General features: G+C 33.1%; 1 pseudogene; it reads left to right on the top strand.

Annotated features, from left to right (window-relative positions):
• Positions 1–2318: 2318 nt before the first annotated feature.
• LOC149529124 (aspartate carbamoyltransferase, chloroplastic pseudogene) lies at positions 2319–19995 on the top strand (annotated as a pseudogene).
• Positions 19996–20869: the final 874 nt, after the last annotated feature.

Here is a 20869-nt window from a genome sequence, read left to right on the forward strand (position 1 = left end):
CCTTCAAATAGTTGTGTGTATTTATTTGCACACATGTGGAGGTGTGAAGCTACAAAATTGTAAAGGCTCCAAGCTCTAAAGATGCAAAGTTGCATATGTTGCACATGTTTACACGTACATCGAATGCTCAAAAATCAAGTTCTTATATTTGAAATGGTTTCTAGGTTTTGCTCAGATGGCGTCTCGGTGCACTCTTGCATATTTAATTATGTATATTGTAATGATTTATGCCCTTCTTATAGTTTGACATTGGCATGGGCTTGAGCTTCTTACACTTCTTTGATCTAAGCTTTTGAAGATGTGTGTTGAATCATTCCAAAGGTGCAGAGTTGAGGGCATGTGGAGATGCTTGGACCCAAATTGGAAAAACTTTTCCTAAGTCAAAATCTTCAATTTTCAGCATCTAGGTTTTCTTGCTCTTCGACCATAATGATGTTCAGATGGGCTACTTTGAACTTTTCTATAGTTGTTTCTCCTTCCAAGGGTTTAGGCTTATCTTTGCTTTTGTCACTATAGAGGATGGGGAAACCATCATAATTTGCATAAAAAAACATTGTTAGTGTTTCCTTCAAAATTTCATGCACAAAAGAACTCCAAAAGACCCCTTAAGACCTACTAGTGAGACCCGAATAGTCAACTAGAATAAAAACAAAAAAAAAAACAAAGGGGAAACTGCACAGGTGCATACCTATGTAGGTGCACGAGTGTGCATCATGCTTAGGGGAAAGAACACAAATATGGACATAGGGAGAAGTACACATGTTGCACATGTGCACAAATGTGTAACATGTGCGGGTGGAAGTAACCCATAAATGACTTAGGAAAAATAGGAAAAAACTCAAAAATTGAAAGACTCAAAAGGGAAACAAAGAAAAGCAAACCTAGCCTAGTAACTATCAAGATTATGTGGAAGAAACCATCATCTGACTTACCAAAAGGATATAAGGGTACAAGACAAGGATGCAAAAATAAAAATAAAGAAGGGGAGGGATCCCCATTTGTGAGATAAAAAATGGGGCATGTGTTGTGGAACCACAATAACCCAATTTTTTAGGGAAACATCTTGAGTGACATTATTGAAGATACACTTGATATGAGGTACAAGGAATTCAATGCCCCATTGATACAAATTCATGAGTGGGAAGTGAATGAAAATGAATGAATTACAATCTATTAATACAAAGCAATCATATTTAGTTCTGGTTTGGAATTGTCACTTATTATTCTCTTGTTTAGGAGATTGGATTAAAACTTTTTAGCCCCTGCAACACAAAAAGTATCCATATATATATAGGTGAGAATCATTTGTATTATTATTCTATTGTGCTTTGTCTATGTCATTTTGGTGTTTCTTTTCTTTTGTTGAGTACAATGTGGCAAGCCTTAGCTAGATCAATGGAATAATTTAAAGGAACATTATTGTTGGTGTAAATACATATTTACTATTTACACTTTACTTAAGTTTAATTAGGTTAATGCATTATTTTATTATTTGTTTTGTGAGACACTTAGGCATTTGTGTACTTTCATGAGTTGTCATGTTGACAACACAAAAGTAAGCAACTCTAATTTAGCACATGGTGTCTACAACATTGCAGTTTGCATCATTAACTAAGTTGTCATTTAGACAACACAGTTATTCGCACTCCTAATTTAGCACATGGTGTCTACAACATTATTTTTCATGCTACACCTTTGTAGGCTTAGCCTCACATCATCACACTTACTCCTGTACTTAATGGAGGATAACCTACACCTGGTGGACATTTGCCTAGTTGTATGACTTATCATGTTGTTGATTCCAATGCATTCTAGAAGCATTCCAGAGGCCTTTATTTATAGGCACTCCTAGTGTACTTTCACATTGAATTGAATACATATTGTTATTCAGATCATACTCTTTCTAGTCTACTGTTGTGTTTGTGTTTGAGTTCCTTGATCTTGGGTGATTTTTTCCCCAAGGAAAATTCTTACAATTATATTAGATGATGTACAAGAAAATTTTAACATTACTAGGTTTCAAATATGTTATGGGCATTGATTGTAAATTGTAATGTTTGAATTTTTGAACTAAGTGGTTGTATGAAGGGATATTTATTTGTGTGCTAAGCTTTCTTAGCAACCTATATTTACTTTCATCCATTTTTTTTGTGGCAGTGATGCAATGATATCCAAAAGTTTACATAGATAAACTCCTTTGAGCCAGTTGGAAAAAATAATTTCTTCTAAAGGATTCTTGCAAATATTATAAAGTTTCTCTTTATTTGATGGCAATGTCCTTCCTCTCTTCATGCTCTCTCTGTGGTGCAGATTTTGGATCAAATGTTTCTATTTCCTTTACAATGAGGGGATCTTAACTTATGCAAGAGTCTTCAGGTTGGTATTTGAGTTCCAATCCATTAGGATGACAAGCACTAGTGATTTTGCATAAAAATCCATATCATGTAGCAATGTCTTTGTCTTCAAGTAAATTGTCTATTTATTCTCTAGCAGCTTTTAGTTCTTCCATGTTGAATGGAAATGTTATTGGTAATGAAGTTCAATTAGTTGGAGTAGTTTTCTCAAGCCAGTTTAAGCTAGTAAGGCAAGGAATTAGAGATAAGCAATAGAATAATTTGTTTTCTAGTCAAGTGATCAAGTCCTACACTGCCAATAAGAAAAGACCCTCTAGATTTTTTGTAGGCAAGAATTTTGACCTTAAAAATGTCATTGAAGCTCAACAATTCAATGGGGATATTTTAAGTGCAATTTTGAGGTGGCAGAACAAACAAAAAAGATTGAGAAAGATCCAACTAGGAAAAAATTGCAAGGTTACTTGATGGCGACTTCATTTTATGAGCCCTCAACAAGAATTAAACTTTCATTTGAGTCTACTATGAAATGACTCGATGGAGAATTTTTCACAATAGAAAATTCTTGAGAATTTTCTTTTATGGCAAAATGGGAGACTTTATAGGGCATTGATTCTGTATATGTGGATTAAATATCAAGCTATATCGGCTTTGTATTTTTTTGTTTGTGGGATTCTCTTATTTTTCCCTTGGTGGATACAATAATGTTAGAGTAATAAATTATTTTCTTATTAATTGATCATATTGATTTAATTATCAAGTCACTTGTTATCTCTAGTTTACCTAAGCTAAACTTTGAGCATATAATAATTATTATTTTATTAATTATTATCATGCAACCTAGGTTAGATTCTTGTTAGGGTTTTGATCTCCTTCATAAGGATTGATCTCTCTTTGTAATATGTTCATCCACTTTTGATAATAGCAATATCTCTTTTTTCTAATCAAGAATGTCTCATCTATGGATCTAGAAATTCCATCCTCCATAGCTTTTGCTTCTCTCTTTTTGTGACAAGTGTTTGCATACAGGTGATTCTTAGGAGTTGTGGGGTTGATCTTCATCAACTTCAATATGGTATCAAAGCTCCAGATCTTCATGCTCATGTTCTATTTATGAGAGGTTTAGCTTATCTTTCAAATTTGTGTTTTTTCTTATAGAGGGTTTCATTTTTCATATATATTTTTCAATTGGATGGGGAGTGGGGAGGATCACCTTTTTTTTGGTGCACTTTGAGCCCAAACAAACCTCATCATTGAGCTTAGAGTGCCCAAAAACCCTTATTTTCATATAAAATTTATCCAATTTGAACATAGTTAGAATTAGAGGCAAACAAATTTGCTCCCAGATTGAGCACATTTCCCAAGATGATGATTTTATATTTTTGGCACGAAAATAAAGGTTTTTGGTGTGGAAATCTAGATTTTTTAACACAAAAAAAGAGATTTTTTGGTACACAAATCATGATTTTTTGGCACATAAATCAATATTTTTTAGCATGTAAATCAATATTTTTTGCACAAAAATTGAGGCAACCTATGCACGTTGGCATGAAAATCAAGGCACATTTGCACAAAAACTAAGACACTTTGGCACATAAACCAATATAGTTTGGCATAGAACTCGAAGTATTTTAGTACGGAAGTCAATGCATGCTGGCACAGAAACTGAGGCGCTTCACCTCTGCTTGCCCTTTCAGGTCTTTTTTGACCTACCTATGGTTTTTTGGCCATAACTTGCTCATTCTGACTCCATTTTTTGCAAATGAGATATCATCAGAATGTTGATTCTAAGCCCATTGTGATGGTATTGTTTATTTTGAATTTTGATGTTGTTTGGTTGCCATTTTATGTAGTAAAATTTAGAGGTTCTATTTTGCACTTTGAGAGACATATCTTGAGAGATTCTATTTTCCAAATTATGCTCTAGGCATATCCCATTCATTTTTTTGCTTTCTTACATTCTAGTGGATATCTTGGTTGTTTCAAGTTGGAGATCAATTTTGTTGCTTCAGATGATTTTTCATGGGTTGCATTATCTCTTGTATCAGCCTTATGTCTCTTTTGATGTTTGTTGACATCCTTTAGTAGTATTTTTATAAACACACTGAGATAAAGTGCTACTCTATTGTATGTTTGGATCTTGCACATCTTTGTGTTTGGTTGTACTTGCACTACATTAGAAAGTGCCTTGGGGGGTTTCATGTTGGCCATATTCACCATCTTCATTTCTCAAGTGAATTTTTCTTCCATGACATTAGCCTCATGATGTGTCGATGACATGTGTCATTATAGGTGTTTGCACTTTTTTTTCACTCTCAATGTTCCTGGTTCTTCTTTCTAAAGGAGATATTACATTCAATTTTAGTGTTAATGCCTTACCTCTCATCATTATAGGGGGGTTATGTTGATTCTATTATTTTTTTGGTTTGATGGAACAAGCTATGTATTCAGTATTTGATCCCATATACTAGGCGATGTATTGGTTGGATACCTATGCATTTCAATGAGATGGATCATTTACCATATAGACATTCTTTCATTCCTATTTTTGGAGGCCATAAAGATAGCTTCCATCTTTGATTGATCAACTCTTTAGACTTAGTCTTCTCTACCTAGTCATGTTCTATATAGTGAAGGTTCTTCAGATCAACATTTTGGTAGTGTTTGAAGCTTCATGCTTTAGTGGTGTTCTTCATGATCATATTTTTTTCTTATCTTCTGGGACATTCCTAGTTTGGAGTCTTCTTCAGTCCTTCACTAGTTCTTTCAGTATTATTTCCATCTCTTTTTGGAGTAGGATTTTTCCTATGTGGTTTTCTCTATTTCTCCTCTTTTCAAAGATTGAACTATGCTTGGGTACCTCATCAAGCCTTGTTGTCGAGACCCAAGTTTACTTTCAGTAGTAGTTTATAGATTTTTAGTTACTCCCTAAGTTTATCTTAAGGGGTGATGTTAGAGTAATAAATTTTTTTTCTTATTAATTAAATCATATTGATTTAATTATTAAGTCACTTATTATCTCTAGTTTACTTAAGATAAACTTTGGGCATATAATAATTAATTCTTTTATTAGTTATAAAACTCATGCAAAAATGACAGTCAGAGCAAACTTAAAAAATGTGAAACATATGAAAAATTTGAATAGAACTATTTACTCGTTTAACAAGCAACAAGGCAGATACTTCTAGTCTTCCAAGAAACTGGCATATTTGGCAAATAGATTAAACCCTAGCTCTCAATTATTATACAAACAATCATAGCCTCATCCTCTGGCATCTCACAATGCCCTAGTAGGGAAGCAAACAAACATGGGAGACAATGCATCAACCCTCTGTCCCTCAATCTCACACATTCTGCAAATTTACGGTATGCAGTGAAGACGACAAACCCCTTTTTGGCCCTAATTGAGCACAATGAACTGGAGCATCCTAATATACCATAGAAAAATTACAAACATCAGATCATTAATAAAAAGCCATGTGCTACCATTCAAGAGATATTGGCAAAATCAATAGAGAGGTTAGGGTTTTAGCCAGAGGTAAAATACAATGCAATTAATAGAGCCAGAGCTAAATTGGAAATGAATTAGGTCACTTTGCTCCAAGTCTCCCTAGCTCATAAAAAGGAAAGTAAGCTTCTTTCAATTCCTCAAACCATTAAAATAGATAATTTCCCCAAATTCGTGTGCATTTCTGCCCAAAAAGGCTTTCGACCTAATATCATCTACTCCACTTCAAGTTTAGACAAAAAAATTCTCTTTTTTAACCATACTAAATATGTAGACCAAGATAGATTACCCCTGTACTCTCAGTAGATAGGATTCCTATATGAACCCCATGCGATTTCCCTCAATACCTGTGAAGCACATCTCCGGAAGAAGGAGAATTCAAACTTTAAACCACCACATAACCTTCCTAACACATATGCCCCCCCTCACCACAAGAATATTATCCTCAAGATTCCTATACATTCCTCCCTTCAACCCCCCATAGCTACTCACCCCAATATTAAACTTAAAAAAATTGAGGAACAGATCCTGATTATTAGCAATCAGGATAATGAAGATCACTGGCAAGACTATCAGAATGTCAGTGTTTTTGCATATTAGAATGGACCAAAATAAGAGATGATCAATCTCATTAATTGGCTAAAGAAATTTTGTAAAAAATAGTTAAGTATATCTCACCATTCTAATAGATTAGCATATATACATTGTACTGATGAATATGTTAAAGAAGATTTCCACTTTGTCTCTAGTTGTTATTTTAAAGGTTATGTTGTTAATTCTTTGAATGGATTCCAGATTGTAAGGAAGAATAGTTAAACTTCCCCATACCAACCTGGATTTCTATTCAATCTCTACCTACTGAACTTATGCATGTAGAGATTCTTAGGAAAATAGGTTTCTTAATTGGAAATTTGATAGGAATAGATAGTTCTTATAAATACTGCAATAATATTAAATTAATGATCAACTTTGAAATTAAAAATCTTGAATTCAAACATATTAAGTTAATAACAGACAGATCAATATATAACTTAAACTACTATAGATTTGAAGGTAAATCTATGAAATAATCAGATTAAATAATGAGAGAAATATTACATTTAAAACTTATCAACCAACACCAGATCTTATAGATACCTTCCCTATGATGAATATAATAAACAAAAAGGAATATCAGGAGAAGTTCTTAAATGAGAAAGACCTTTTGGAGCCTATTTAGGATACAAAAGGAAAAATAGATTCAGAAGTGGAGGATGGTGAAATGAGAAAAGAAAAAACAACATTTCTAACTTCAACTATAGAGATTTAAAACATTATCACACCAATCTCCAAGAAATATTAGAAGAAATAAATAGAGATACTACAAGCTACAATGAAAAAAGAAACCCAAAGAAAAGAAAAGAAAAAGTTTCCAATATCAAATAACGGTAAAGAAATTACTCAATTATCAAAAATGAAAGAATGTAAAGGCACTAGTTCACAAATGAAAGTTGCTCTTACCGGTGAAGATCAAAGTTCCAAAGAAATTACTAGAAGAGAATAAGATAAAACAAAACCTAATATTCCTAGCATAAGGATGCAGAGTGCAGTCAAGAGCAACAAAAGGCTAAACAAGAAACAAAAGATAGCATAGAAATAAAAGAAAATAAAAGAACTAAGTGGGAAAGAAAAACTGTTAGAAAAGGAATTCAGGTCTCAGGACAAAATGCTCTCAGTAAATAACAATAGTACTCTTGAAGAAATAGAAAACAAACTTCTTTTCTCTGATGAATCTCTAGAGTGAAGAAATGTTAAGTATATAAAGGAAATAATGGAAACTTCGCTGCAAAAAAAAGAAGAGTCTATGAAGGAGATCATAGAATCCAAAAGAGAGGCAATAAATATGTTCACTAAATTTTGGCAAACATCAACCACAATACAAGACTCTCTTATTAATAATCTTAGTGAGTACAATGCAAGTGAGAAGGATCAAAGTAAGATGAAAGGAAATTTAACACAAGATTTTCATGATTTTATGAATAATAACCCAACAAAGAATGAAGATTTGGAAATGTTTAATTCAAATGAGGTAGAGAAAGAGAGCTTGGAACTATTAACTGATGAATTAATCCAAGTATTTAACTCTAACATTATCGATAAAAGCAGTGACTTATAGAAAGAGGAATTGATGCAACAAGTTTTGAAGCTAGGTAGAGATAACTACACCTTTGATGATTTAAGAAGAGATATGTTAATCATTGAGGAAGAAGATAAGCTAAGTAACAAGACAAGAAGATGGTACAGATATGGACAGAGTATGGAGAATATCAGATTTAGTAGATAATATACAAATAGAAGCTCAGACAATCCTTGCAGAACAAATAATGAAAGAATTAGAAAAAGAAGAAAAAGCTGAGAAAGAAAGAAAACAATATAATAGTGCAACAAATGCATAGGATAACATAGAGAAATTGGGTATTTTGATGAATCAAGAAGGGATAAATACCCCTAAATATGGCAGACTGAAAGATAAAAGAGGAAGGAATTCTCTTAAAGAACTCAAAGAAGCAGATGGTCAGGCAAAAGAATAGAAAAAGATCAGTCAGTTACTCAAACCAGGGAAGGGGAAGAACCTTCCCAAGGCAACATGAAGATTACTACCTGGAATGCTAGGGGTTTAAATGCTCCTAGCAAGAAACGCTTACTAAAGCAAAACTTTTTTTAAAAAAAATCTAAAATTATTATATTACAAGAAACAAAACTAAATAAGGAAGAAGGAATTAAGCTAGAAAAGAAATTAGGTAGTTGGAACATTAACCTACAAGAATGTAGAGGAGCTTCAGGGGGATTAGGTATGATTTGGAATCCTAGGAAAGTAACTCTAAATGTATTAAAATCAAATAATTCGTGGATGAGCAGCAAAATTAAAAGCATAAAGACTAACTTAAAATTAATTTTAATAAATTTTATGGACCTACCCATAACATAGATAAAAAACTTTTATGGGAAGAAATATGTCTATTTATTAAAAATCATAGCAATGAACACATTCTAATAGGTAGAGATTTTAATACTATCATGAACATAGATGAAAAATTTAGAGGCATCCAACAAATCTCCCAAGCATCTATGGACTTTAAAAAATGGATAGACCTTAACAACCTATCTAATATTCCTATTAATAATGGTAAGTATACATGGAACAATAGAAGGAAAGATTTTTCATTTATCGCTGAGAAACTAGATAAATTCTTTCTTAAAGGATAACTAAGAGAATTAGCTTTAGATATACAATCCTTAATTCTACCTATAGTAGGAACAAACCACTACCCTGTTAGAATTGAATTTATTGAACCTACAAAACCTTTCAGAAATCCTTTTGAATGTGAAAAAATGTGGTACTTAGACAATTTTTTTATGGAGCTTATTAAAGTATGGTGGACTAAGGCAAATTTAAAGGTTACAAAATGTACATATTTGTCTCTAAGATGAAAATGATTAAAGAAAATATACTTAAGTGGAATAAAGAACAATTCAACAATGTATTTAAAGAAAAAATAGACAACGAAGAAAGCTTTAAAAAATTAAACATAGAAGTAATTAAAGAAGGAATGAATAATGAGAAATTTTCTCTAGAAAGAGAACTACTCGCCAAATAGGAAAACATTCTAGCAAAGGAAGAAGTCTTTTGGAGACAAAAATCAAGAGAAAAATGGCTAGAAGAAGGAGATCGAAATACAAAAAAAAATCATAACAACACTTTGTATAACAGAGCTAAAAGCAAAATTATAAAAATCAAAGACTCAACAGGTACTGATACTGAAAATCCAAATAGCATAACAAATATTTTTGTAGGTAATTTCAATAATTTATTAAATAATTTTGGCAGTTCGAATATGATAGCTCAATAAAAAATGTTAGAAGCTATCCCAAAAGTGGTTACTACATAAGATAATAAAGTATTAAGTACACCCATATCTCTAGAAGAAGCCAGATATGTGATATTCAACATGAACCTAGACCAATCTCGTGGTCCAGATGGATTCTAGGCTTTCTTCTACCAAAATTGTTGGGATATTATCAAAATTGATCTTTGGAAAGCCATTGAAGCATCAAGAAATGGTAGATCATTACTATCAAAAATCAATAATACCTTTCTTACCTTGATACCCAAAAAAGATGACCTGAAAATCCAGGGGATTTTAGACCTGTAGCTCTTTGCAACACCATATATAAAATCATATCTAAAATTTTAGCTGACTAATTGAAGCCGATTCTCCCTAAGCTCATCTCAGAAGAACAAATGAGTTTTGTACCAGGAAGATTGATTCTAGATGGGATTATTATTATTCAAGAAATGTTGCAATCAACCAATAAGAATAAAATGGAAAGCATGTTCATGAAACTGGATATTCAGAAAGCATATGACATGGTTGATTGGAGGTTTCTATGCAAAACCTTAGAAGCCACTGGATTCTCGCACCAATGGATTAATCTTATCTATCAATGCATCTCAACAACTAAAATATTAGTTCTTATTAATAGTACTCTTGAAGGCTTCTTTGACACATCAAGAGGTATAAGACAAGGAGATCCTCTATCACCTTTCCTATACATCATGGTAGAAGCCTCTAGTAGAGCAATAACCAAAGCTCAAACTGAAGGCAGAATCAAAGAAATTATGGTAACAAAAAATGTCCCTTATATTACTCACCAACAGTATGCAGATGATACCATTCTTCTAGGAGAAAGTACAATAGAAGAGTCCCTAAATCTCAAGTCTATTATTCAATAATATATGGAAGCATCAGGACAAGGAGTGAATGCTGAAAAATTAGAATTTTTTTCATTACTACGAAACTTGAAATAGAAAAACTGATTTGTAATATTATGGGATATAAAAGAGGCACATTCCCATGTAAATACTTAGGGTTAGAGCTAGAAAAAGGTAGTAAAACAAACAAGGGATGGCATATAATCCTTGAAAGAATGGATAAAAAGATAGGAGGTTGGAAAGATAAATGGCTCACAAAAGCTAGTAAAGTCACAAAGATCAAAGCAATCTTATCTACCCTCACAACCTATCCACTTTCTTGCTTACCTCTAACTAAAATTATTGACAAGAAGCTAGAAGCAAAAATCAAAAGTTTCTTATGGAATGACACAGATGAACAGAAAAAATTGGCACTTATAAAATGGGAAAACATATGTAAACCAAAGGAACTAGGGGGTCTAGGTATCAAAAACTTAAGCTAGCAAAATGAAGCCTTAGGGGCAAATTGACTTGGTGACTATTCCTAGAAAGAGATAAAAAATGGTAAAAATTTTATATAACAAATACCTAAATGCAGCCAATCCTTACTCCTTGTTTAGAATGAGGAACCTGCCTAAGGGATCCAAAAGCTAGAATTTTATAGCAAAAAGTAGATCCTTGATTAGTAAATATCTCACTTAGGACATTGGTAATGGTGACAAACTCTTCTAGGAGGACTCCTAGGATGGCCACCCCATAGTAGATAGCTTAGGTATCCCAATAATCATTAAAGATCAATTAGTCAAACTTTGGGGGCTTAAGGTCAATGATTATAAAATTAAGAAAGATATTCATGGTAGCATAAGTTAGGAATGGAAAACTTTGGATAATATTGACTTGGAACCAACAGTAAAAGAGGTTTATGAAAATATCATTCGTAAGAGAAAAATAAAGCAATTAGTGAGAAAAGACAAACTTATATGGGCAACATCAAAAGACAGTAGATATAATGTTTAAAATGGATATAGAATAATCACTCAATCACAAAGGTGGGAAGAAGTTATTCTTACCCTTAAATTTTGTTGGGACTCCTGAAGCCTACCAAAAGAAGGCTTCTTTCTGTGGACTACCTATTAGTTTGTGGTGACTGGTTAGAAAAGTACTGTACATACTTCATAAATTCTTTGGGGCTCGGGGCATCGGCCCAAAAGAAACTTTGGGCTCTATTTTATCAAAATTTTGGGCCGACATGTAATTAATAATTATAACCCTAAAGCGGTAAAATTACTTGTATAAAAGGGCCTAGGGTTAGGGATTGTTTTAGAGTTGTGATGTGAAAATTGGTTCTTGCAACAATATTGAGCTGTAAGGGATTACAGATTGTAATCAGGTTGTAATCACTAGATCGTAATAATATTAGACATGTTGTTTGGTGGATGTAGCCCAGGGATTGGGTGAACCACATTAAGTCTTGGTGTCTTATGTTCTTTTTTGTGTGATCTATTATTTTATGATATTGTTTATATTTGCATGTAATTGTTATTTCTATCTGTGGTTTAATCCTAACAAGTGGTATCAGAGCTAGGTTGTTCTTTTAGTTATCCTCTTTAGGAAAGTCTCACAACTGAGTGGGAGTGATGGTAGATGAGGGTAAGTTGAGGGTTGATACGTTTAATGGGAAAAACTTTTAGTTATGGAAGATGCAAATGGAAGACTATCTTTATCAGAAGGATTTATGGAAGTCGTTGGAAGGCAAAACCAAGAATCAGGGATCCATGTCAAATGACAACTGGGATCTTTTGGACAGAAAGGTACTTGGAAACATTCAATTATGCCTAGCACCATCGGTGGCATTTAATATTACAAAAGTGAAGATGATAGAAGAGTTGATGCAAACCCTAGCGAAACTGCATGAAAAGCCCTCTGCTTCAAACAAGGTATTTATCATGTTCAGTGTTTATTTAATATGAAAATGACAAAAGGTGGATCCATTGTAGATCATTTAAATGAGTTTAACACTATTACTAGTCAGTTATCTTCTGTGGGTATCAATTTTGAAGAAGAAATTAGGGAACTTTTGATTTTGTGTTCTTTGCCTGAAAGATGGAATGGCTTGGTAATGGCTGTGACTAAATTTTGTTCCTGGATCTAGTACCCTAAGATATGATGATGTTATTGTTGTTATTTTGAGCGAGGAAACTCATAGGAAAACCTCAGGTGGATATACATTAGGAAGTGCTTTGAACACACAAAGTCGAGGCAGAACAACTGAGAGATAAAGTAATTCTGAAAATCGTGGAAAATCAAGTGGAAAGTCAAAGGGGAGGAGGTCTCAATCGAGAGGACCGAATGATTGCTGGTACTGTGGGAAACCCGGACATAAAAATAAAGATTTTTGGAATCAAAACAAAAATGAAGGAGATAAACCAGATGGAGACAAGGAGGCAAATGTGGTAAGTAACAAATATGAATAGGATGCTTTGCTTCTATCTTTAGAAAGTGTTGACGATTCATGGGTTTTGGATTTTGGTGCTTCATTTCATGCTACACCTCATAGATGTTATTTCATTGATTATCTTCAAGGGGATTTAATAATTGTTTATTTGTGGGATAATGAACCCTGTCAAATTGTTGGAAAAAGAAAAGTTAAGATGAAGTTGTAGAATGGGAATCATTGGCAACTACATGAGGTAAGACATGTTCCAAGGTTGAGTAAGAATTTAATTTTAGTAGGGTAACTCGATGATGAGGGTTGTGTAGTTACTTGTAATAATAAAAATTGGAAGGTTTTAAAAGGTTTCCTTGTCGTAGCAAAAGGTGTGAAAGTAGGCACCTTATATCTTTGTACAAGTCATATTGTTCCTTCTACTTTAATTGTTTAAGAGAATAATGAATGTTCAGGAACAATTGCTACAATTGAGTAGGGAGAACAAATAGTTGTTGTAGATTCTAATACAACATTGTGGCACAATAGACTTGGGCATATGAGTGAGAAAAGTATAAAATTACTTCATTCAAAGAAAGTTTTACCAGGTCTAAAATGTGTTAATATGGATTTCTATGAAAGTTGTGTGTATGGAAAACAAAAGAGAGTGAGTTTTGTGAAGACTGGGAAGGAAAATAAAAATGAGAAATTAGAGCTTGTGCATACCGATGTATGGGGATTGGCTTAGGTATCTTCCCTTGGTGGCTCTCATTATTATGTTACATTCATTGATGATGCAACGAGAAAAAGTATGTATTTATTTCCTTGGATAGAAATCAGATGTATTTCAAACTTTCAAGAAGTGGAAATGCTTGGTTGAAAATGAGATTAGTAAGAAATTAAAATGTCTCAGATCTGATAATGGCGGTGAGTATTGTAGTCGTGAATTTGAAGATTATTACTCCACTAATGGTATTCATGGACAGAAAATTGTTCCAAGGACTCCACAAGAAAATAGAGTGGCTAAATGCATGAACAGGACTATAATGGAGCATGCAAGGAGCATGAGGTTGCATGCTAGGTTGCCCTTACACATGGGTGGAGGCTGTTAATACTATTAAATATTTGATTAATAGAGGTTCCTCTACTCCTTTGGGTTGTGGTATTCTAGAGGAAGCATGGATTGCTAAGAAGGTGAGTTATTCTTTTCTCAAAACTTTTGGTTGCGAAGCATTTGCTCATATAGATTCTAAAAATAGAACCAAGTTGAAAGCTAAGTCAAAGAAATGTGTATTTGTTGGATATGGAATTAATGAATTTGGTTATAGGCTTTGGGATTTTGAAAATCATAAAATTGTAAGAAGTAGGGATGTCATATTCAATGAGAAAGTGTTGTACAAAGATTTGTTGCAGCAACATGAGAAGAAAGAAGATGATTATGTAGTGTTGGATGATACTCCAAAAGATGATGTTCTAACCATTCTTCATGATGTGAAACAACCATAACAACAAATACCACACACACCAGTGAATGTTAGATGGTCAACGAGGCAAATTAGATCTCGAGAAAGATTTTCTCCCTCTTTGCATTCTATTTTACTAACAAATGTTGGTGAACCTGAATGTTATGATGAAGTTGTGTAGGTGGATACTAAGATTCAGTGGGAGTTTGTAATGAAAGATGAAATGGACTCTTTGCTGAAAAATAAGACATGGGATTTATGCATGTTGCTTGCAGGTAAAAGGGCTTTATAGAATAAGTGAGTTTACAGGTTAAAAGAAGAGGATGGAGGTAAGAAAAGATTTAAAGCCAGGTTAGTTGTAAAAGGATTTGTATAGAAAAAGGGCATTGATTTTGATGAGATATTTTCTCGTGTTGTTAAGATGACTTCTATCAGTACTGTTTTAAGTATTGTGGCTACTGAAATTTTCATTTAGAGTAGCTTGATGTTAAAACAGTCTTCCTTCATGGTGATTTGGATGAAGAGCTATATATGGCTCAGCCACAGGGATTTGAGGTCAAAGGTACAGAGAACTTGGTGTGCAAATTGAAGAAAAGTTTATATGGCTTGAAGCAAGCACCTCAACAATGGTATCTGAAATTTGACAGTTTTATGCATGAACATGGCTATAGTAGGTGTCATTCAAATCATTGTGTTTACTTTAAGAGGTTGGATGATGATAGCTACATTATTTTATGTTTATATGTTGATGATATACTTGTAGTTGGGTCTAACATGGATCAGATTAAGGGGCTGAAATGCTAGTTAGCACATGCATTTGCTATGAAGGATTTGGGGGCAACAAAACAAATCCTTGGTATGAAGATTTGCAGAGATAGGAAGAACAGGAAATTGACGCTATCTTAGGCTGATTATGTTGAGAAGGTGTTGCAATATTTCTCTATGGAGAATGCTAAAGCTGTCAGCACACCTTTACCTAGTCATTTGAAGTTGACTAAGGAGATGTGTCCCAAGATATAAGAAGAGGAGGAGAAGATGTCAAAGGTACCTTATGCTTCAGCTATAAGAAGCTTGATGCATGCTATGGTACGTACAAGGCCAGATATTGCACATGTAGTGGGAGTCGTTAGTAGGTATATGAGTCATCCAAGAATTGAGCATTAGAATGCAGTCAAACGGATTCTCAGATATTTGAGAGGAACATCCAATAAGTGTTTACACTTTGGGGGCTCTACTACTGATTTACAGGCCTATGTTGACTTAGATTTGGTAGGGGATATTGATACTAGGTGGAATACTACAGGTTATGTCTTTATTGTTAGTGGGGCAACAATGAGTTGAATTTCTAGGTTACAGAAGGTTAATGCTTTATACACCATAGAGGCAGAGTATGTTATTGCTACAAAGGTAGCGAAGGAGATGATATGGCTTAAGTTCTTCTTGGAAGAATTGGGACACCCTCAAAAGGATAATTATTTGTTTACAAATAGTCAGAGTGCCATTCATCTTGCAAATAATTTAGCTCTGCATTCAAAGATGAAACACATATAGTTGTGGTACCATTTCATTTGGTCAGTTTTGGATGATGGACAATTAAAGTTGGACAAGATACATACAGACGACAATCCAACATATATGTTTACAAAAGTAGTAATCAGGGAGAAGCTGAACTCCTCTTCAACTTCGGTTGGTCTTCTAAATTGAACATGAATAAAATAATAGCAAATTCCAAGGTGGTTTGATCTAGAGGAAGCCTCATGAAATAGCGACATAGCTACAAGATCAGTCTCCAAGTGGGAGATTGTTGTCTAGTGTGGAGTTTGATCAATCCCCAAGTGGGAGATTGTTAGTTTGTGGTGACTAATCATAAATGTATTGTACATACTTCATAAATTCTTTGAAAAACAATTTGGGCCCTATTTTATTAGGATTTTGGGCCAACATGTAATTATTAATTATAACCCTAAAGCAGTAAAAATACTTGTATAAAAGGGCTTAGGGTTGGGGATTTTTTTAGAGTTGTGATACAAAAATTGGTTCTTGTGGTAGTATTGAGTTGTAAGGGATTACAGATTGTAATTAGATTGTAATCATTGGATCGTAATAATATCAGACTTGTTGTTTGGTGGATGTAGCCCAAGGATTGGGTGAACCATGTTAAGTCTTGGTGTCTTGTGTTCTTTTCTATGTGATCTATTATTTTTTGATTTTGTTTATATTTGCATGTAATTGTTATTTTTGTTAGTAGTTTAATCCTAACATTGCCTCCCAAAAAAGGATTCTAATAGCTAACAGACTCAGAAAGATAGGTATTGAGAGCCCATCAATATGTGTGTTATGTGAGCATGATAGTGAAGATATTGATCATCTCTTATATAATTGCTCATTTACAAAATATTATTGGGAATGTCTTTGACAAATGTTGAGTTGGACTGCTCCTTTACCAGAATATCTGGATGATCTTCTTAGGGGTTGGCCATCTAATAGTAGTAGTTGTATCTATGGTAAACTCTGAAATATCTACCCATCTATCCTTATATGAGAAGTATGGAAAGAAATAAATAGAAGAATATTTCATGATCAGGACATGTCTATATTGAGCTTACTAACAAAATTGAGGCTTGTATTGTTGAAACCTTAAATTGTCACCTTAGGAAAACCCTAGAAGAAGAAGGATCCTTGTCATATTAGGATGGTCTAATGAAAAAGAGTTAAAAAAATCTAATTAATCCCCCTCTTTTGTATAAAAAAAAGAATCAAGATGCTAGGGACAAGTGTAGATGGATACCCCCCCCTCTCGATGGTTGGAGAAAATTAAATTTTGATGGAGCTTCGAGAGGCAACCCTAGGATTATTGGAATAGGATGCATCATTAATAATGATTCTGGCAATTGGATATCTAAAAGGGCCAAATTTGTAGGCTCCACCACAAACAACGTGGCAAAATTAGAAGCCCTCCAAGAAGGTCTTCAAATTTGCTTAAACCTAAGAATTACAAAACTTATTATTGAAGGAGATTCACATATTGTCCTAAATGCCATTAGGAAAAGGGAGACCCCAAACTGGGTTTTAAATTCTAAATTGGAAGAGGTTCTAAAACTTCTAGACCTCTTCAAAGAAATTTAGATTCGACATATTTTTTGGGAAGGTAACATAATAGTAGATCAGTTAGCAAATAAGGGAGTTGACGATGAGAATATATATATCTATAATAATAAGTAGATTGGTAGATTGGATTGATCAAGTGGAGGAAACACCTGTGTAGTTTTTCCACCCTTCTTTCCCCTCTTCTCTTTTAGTCTTAGTAAATATTTTGGTTTATCCCTCATTCTGCCTTACCATTGCTTGTTTCTATTTAGGTTTTTGCCTCCTGCTCCTTTTTCATTCCCCTTGTCATCTTTTTGCCCCTTTGTTTGCTAGCTTGGTCCTTTGTTGTCTTTGTCTCCCTACCTTTAGCTTTTATGATACTACCTTATTTCTCATTTGTGTTTTAAGTTCTTTAGCACTTAGATACTTAAATAATTCATTATTGGTGTAGATAATGGGTCCTATCAATAGGCATCCTCCTACTCCTGTCTAGACTAATCTCATTTATGATTGCAACTGCATTTTATAATAAATTTTGATTCACTAGCATAGTAAAATTAAAAGTATTAGGCTTCATACTGAGTGATATATTGGCATCCCTATAAACATTGAAACAATTCTATAATTTTCTGCTGTGTATTGGTTAATGAATGGTTTGGTAGGAACTCGCTCTAAGAATTGATATCAAATAAGTACTAATTTATAATGACAGAAATTAATTAGAAATTAATAAGCAAAATATATGTATAACTGGTGTAAACATAAACCTTAGTCCTAAGTATTAATGTATCTAATATAATCTACAAGATACTCTTTAGATGTAAAGTCTGGTCTATCGGTTATCGTATCCCTTCTTGGATTTAGAGTGAGTTTTATGGTGGCCTGTAAATGGTAGGGATGGAACCCTATTTTAAGACTTTTTAGGTATAAGCCAGTTGTCTGGTAGTTGTGTAAATATAGATGATATAATTAACATATGGCTCATTTCACAAATATAGCATTAAGACACAAATGGTTAATTGAAATTGAATAACAATGTATGCTAAGTATATGGCCTTTTCCTAGCTATCCTAAAGGAATCCTTTTTCATTAGAACTTATATGACCATGTTTTGAGTTTAGAGTTGTGACTTTCAAGTCATCCTTTCCCCTTCATTTGTTTGGCTTCGTACTTCGTAGTGTACTTTGGTAGGGCAACTGTCAAACTGGTAATCCAACCACTAAATAGTAAGGTGATTGTTTCATATTTTCCTACCACTATCACTTTAATTGTTTAACAACAAATGAGATATGAGCTTTTCAACCTTTTAATCTAATTAAATTTTATTACACATAGCATAGAATTTGCATTTTTATTACATCTCAAGGGATAATTAGTGTTCTGTGTAGATTGAGGATCAGAGTTATGGTAATACATAATTTAATACCCCCTTGTTTATTCTTATTATTGATTAGGAAACTTACTTATTAATTTTCAATACACTAATGCTTAATAATGAGTATGGGATTAAAGGATTGTAAGAATCCCACCTACAGAATAGCTATTAAATTAAACTAGGCTTGAATAATAAGCATTAATTATAAGGCATGTTATTGAGAGTTTTATGGATAATGGTTAGTATAAACCCTTCCTTCTTGTCCCTTCCACATGATCCTGATTACTAACCCCTTGTTGGAAGTTAGCAGTTTCTTTTGATGCAGATTCTCGAAAGAGTAATTTTCCCTAATTGGGCTTTAAGCACATATGGGTGGAATCTGGACCTTGCAAGTTCTCAGTGGATCTTTCTCTATTATAAATAGATTCAACACTTTGTATAGTTTGATGATTTAAGTTTCTATATTCACTGGGGAATGCCCCTTTTAAATATGTATATTATAGGACTATGGTCCTAGGCTAGACTAGAGGTTTTCTTTCTTCGTTCTTTCCTACCAGTGCTCGTTTGAATGGAGCAATTTGTAATTTATTATTTCATATAATATAAATACAAGGCTTCGATAGTTTACTGATCAAAATAAAAATAAAAGTTCTTTTATTAGTTATTATCACTCAACCTAGGTTAGATTCCAGTTAGGGTTTTGACCTCCTTTATAAGGATTGCTCTTTATTTGTAATTTATTCATTCACTTTTGATAATACAATCTCTCTTTTTGCTCATTAAGAATGTCTCATTTCTGGATTTGAGAATTCCAACCTCCATACCTTTTGCTTCTCTCTTTTTAGTGATAGGTGTTTGCATGCATGTTGTTCTTGGGAGCTATGTGGTTGATTTTTCAAACCTTGACAAATAAGAAACATTTAAAGGATACTTGAACATTATAGTTATGTGACATTTTGAGAGTGGAGCTATAAGGCAAGTTGCAATTACTGCCCAAATTCCTATAATTAACTTAGGGGATGGACTTGGTCAACATCCAAAATGGATAGGGTGAACTACTGTTAACAATATTTCAATAAATTGAGAAACTAAGATGATGATTATGTCATTCTATAACCTATTTTGGACTAGTAGTTTTTGACTTTTTTTGCAGTAAAATATTATCTTAGAATCTAAATGAATAGAAATTAGACAATATATTATTCATAAATTTTTTCTAAAAAATTTAGGGACCTTGACCTATAATTTTTTTGAAATGTTCCAAGTTTATAAAAGAAATCTTGAGCTATGAAATTCTCAGTGCAACAATACACATTTGGTGCATTATGAGGGCTTGCACAGACTCATTTTGAAAATCACATGAAAAAACTTCAATGGACTTCGAAAAAACAATATAGAAATACAAATAAAAAGAATATGACTGAAACAAATTTTTATCTAGACAAAAATCCATTTTGCAGTTAATAGAAATAATTTTATCTAAAAGAAAACCCATTTTGTGGATTGCAAAAACCCATTTCAACTTTGATGTTGTTATTGGTAATAGGGTTTTGGCTTTATACGTGTTTGCCTTAATGTTTTATGTCTTTATTCCAGAGTTGAAGCCCATCATGACTGGTACATATAGCCATTTTCTAGCATCTACAATAAGAATGGTTAGCAAAAGACCAGCTAAAAATAATATTTTTCTCTCACATACAATAAACATAACATACCTCCCACAAATCTAGATTCTTTGAATGATGTAGGAGCATCTTGCATCAAAAAATAAAAGGGCAAATAATTTTGTCTTTGTTTGGTTTTTTTTGAAAAAAAAAAGAGAAAAAAATATTTATAAAAAAAAAAAAATAAATTGTGGAGGAGAGAGAAAGTGACAAAAATTAGAAGAAGAAAAAATTAAAATAAATAAAAAATGGAGAAAAGAGGGA

This window comes from Cupressus sempervirens, chromosome 11, assembly GCF_028749045.1.
Source record: "Cupressus sempervirens isolate cs-2001-9-10 chromosome 11, ASM2874904v1, whole genome shotgun sequence".
Lineage (NCBI taxonomy): Eukaryota > Viridiplantae > Streptophyta > Pinopsida > Cupressales > Cupressaceae > Cupressus > Cupressus sempervirens.